Source organism: Elephantulus edwardii, unplaced genomic scaffold, assembly GCF_000299155.1.
Source record: "Elephantulus edwardii isolate Elephantulus edwardi_28Jun2011 unplaced genomic scaffold, EleEdw1.0 scaffold00392, whole genome shotgun sequence".
Lineage (NCBI taxonomy): Eukaryota > Metazoa > Chordata > Mammalia > Macroscelidea > Macroscelididae > Elephantulus > Elephantulus edwardii.
Genome location: NW_006400142.1, coordinates 1,180,878 through 1,184,022, shown reverse-complemented (window position 1 = coordinate 1,184,022; position 3,145 = coordinate 1,180,878).

The following is a 3,145-nucleotide window of genomic DNA, read 5'->3' as shown; positions in this document are numbered from 1 at the left end:
TCCCCCAGGTCCCCTCCACCATGCAGCCCTCGCTCTAGTCTCCTGTGATGACAGAAATACCCAGTTACATCTCTCTTTTAGACGGTTCTCTCCCACCTCTATTTCAGTGCAGTATACATTATCGATCCTCTGCAATATTCTGTATGTAAGTGATAGTAATTATATTGTTTGACAGTTTCCTCATTTTCTTGAATCACCTTTCTTGGGAATTGGAACAATATGGATCTCTTTCAATCAATTGATAGAGTGCAAATTTATGTCTGTACATACTCCATTATTATAGTTTGCTTTGTATTTCTGAACTGTCCTTTGAAGTCTTCTGTTCAGCTCTTTTACCTCAATATTTCTTTCCTAATTTTGGCATCTCAAAAGTCCAGTACAAATTTTAAGATCTCTTCTGACTTCCATTTTGGATTTTTCCTTTCTCTTCTTACTTTTAATGACCTTTTGCTCTCTTTATAAATGATATCCTTGATGTCAGCTCACAGTTTACCTGGTCTTTGACCATTGGTGTTCAATAGTAGAACCATTCTCTCTCTCTCTCTCTCTCTCTCTCTCTCTCTCTCCCTCCCTCCCTCCACCACCCCTATCTTTCTCTTTCTCCCTCTAATATTCATGGGAACACATACATATCTTTGAGTCTGGTTTCCCTGCTATAGTAATCAAGTTGCTACATATGTTATTGTTGTCTGGCTTCATTTTTTCATAGTGACCCTATGAACAAAAGACCTGAAATTTGTCTTATCCGGTGACATTCTCATCATCTCTGATATACTTAAGCATGTTCCTGCAATCATTGTTTCAATGCACCTGATTGAGGGTATTTCCCTTTGCAAACCTCCACCTTCCCAAGCATGACATGTATTTTCAAGAAATAAATCTTCCTAACAATATGCTCAAAGTAGATGAGGCAAAGTTTACCATCTTTCTTTCTCAAGGAGCAAACTGACTGTATATTTTTTTCAAGACATCTGTTTATTCTTTTGACAGTCCATGAAATATTTCATACTTTTACCTAACACCAAAGTATAAGGACAAAATTTTTTCTTCTGTCATCCTTGTTCATTGTACAGCTCACATGTATAGCAAGTAATTGAAAAGACTATGGCCTGAATAAGGTGCACTTTAGTCTACAAGTTAATACCATTGCTTATCAGCAATTTAGAGAGGTCTTTGGATGCAGACTTTCTGAATACAAAATATCCCCTGATCTGCTGACATCTAATACCAAGGGTATTGGTTGTGGATTCAAGTAAGATACAACTGCTGACAATTTTAATCTTTTCTCCATCTATCATGATGTTATATATCAGTCTAGTGCTGAGGATTTTTGTTTTCTTCATTTGAAAAATACATAATCTATATGGAAGGCTGTAGTTTTTTATCTCATGCTGTAACACTTCAAGCCTTTCTCACTTTCAGCAAGCAAGGTTGTGTAATCTATATTACACAGGTATTGATAAGTCTTCCTGTGATCTTATCTCACATTCTTTGTCATAAAATACAAATTCTTGATTGGGTAGTGACTCAGTAAACAGATTGAATAAGCATGGATATAGGATAGAGCCCCGATGAACACTTTTCTTATTTTTAAACTATGGAGTGTTCCCTTGCTTTGTTCACATAATAGCTTCTTGGTCTAGTTATAAGTTTCAAATGAACCTAATTAAGTGTTCTGGGACCCTTATTCTTCTCAATGACAGTCATAATCTCTTATGATCCACATAACTAAATGTCTTTTCATAGTCAATAAAGCACAAAAAGACATTCTTCTGTAATTGTCTGCTTTCAGTAAGGATCCATCTTACATTATCAATGATACTAAATATTGCTGTAAAAATTGAGCAAATATGAAAATAATATGTGTTGATGAGAATGATTTTCTTGTTTGAAGCAGGTAGATTCTAAAAATTAGGCAGTTTTTTTAATTAACAATTATATATGAGCTGTGTGGTATTTTTTATTTAATTAACAATCAAATATGAGCTTTTTTGTCATTTTTATTTTATTAACAACCAGTTGTAAGCTGGGCACCTCTTGTTCAAACCAATTAAGGTCCAGCGGGTGGGCATTTGTGATTGAAAGTTGGTTGGTGTGAAGACTGATTTCTCATTAGACTTAAAAACTACATTGTCAGTTTGTGGTATTTGGGAAGAATATGGTTCTAATCAATACAGAACTTGTCTGTCAATTTGCTGTACTGAGAAAACTTGTTGGCTGCTGTGATACTGAAAGCTACACCGCTGGTGTAACAATGCCACAAGGTCACCTATGATGAACAAATTTTAGTAGAACTTCCAGATTAAGACAGACTAGGAAGAGACAAACTGAGATCAAGCTTAGAAGCACTAGTTCAAGGTATAAAGAGATTGAGATTGCCAAATACAATCAGAAATGCACAATATAAAGAGAATAAACCTGATGTATTGAACCTTCCAAAGAATAAGTCCCTATGCACATCAAAAACTTTTTCCAACAGGGTGAAAAGAAAACTTACAGTTCGGAACAAACATCTGGTAAAACCATCTCAGACAAGCCTTATAACAAAAGTTTACAAAAGCCTTATAACAAAAGTTTACAAAATACTTGTTATTTTGTACCACAAGAAAAAGACTGATAACCCAATTATAAAATTGTCAAAAGACATAGAAAGAATTTCCACAGAGGAAGATAGTCAAATGGCAAACATACACATGAAGAAATACTCCAAATCACTGGCAATAAGAGAGATGCAAATCAAAACCACAATGAGGTACAATCTCACTCCAGTAAGAGTAGTAAAGCTTAACAGGGCAGCAAGAAATAGTTGTAGGAGAGGATGTAGCAAGAAAGGAACTCTTATACATTGCTGGTGGGGTTGTAAAATGATACACCCATTCTGGAAGTCAGTTTGGAGCTTCCTCAAAAAGCTCAACATAGAAAAGAAAAAAAAAAGCTGAACATAGAAATCCCATATGACCCAACAATTCTACTACTTGGAATATACCATGAGAATATGAAAAATCAGTCACAAACTGAGATTTGTACACCATTGTCCATAGCAGTATTATTCACCATGTTGTTGTTGTTGTTATGTGCCATCGAGTCGTTTCCGACTCATAGCGACCCTATGCACAACAGCTCTAAACCCTGCTCTATCCTGCGC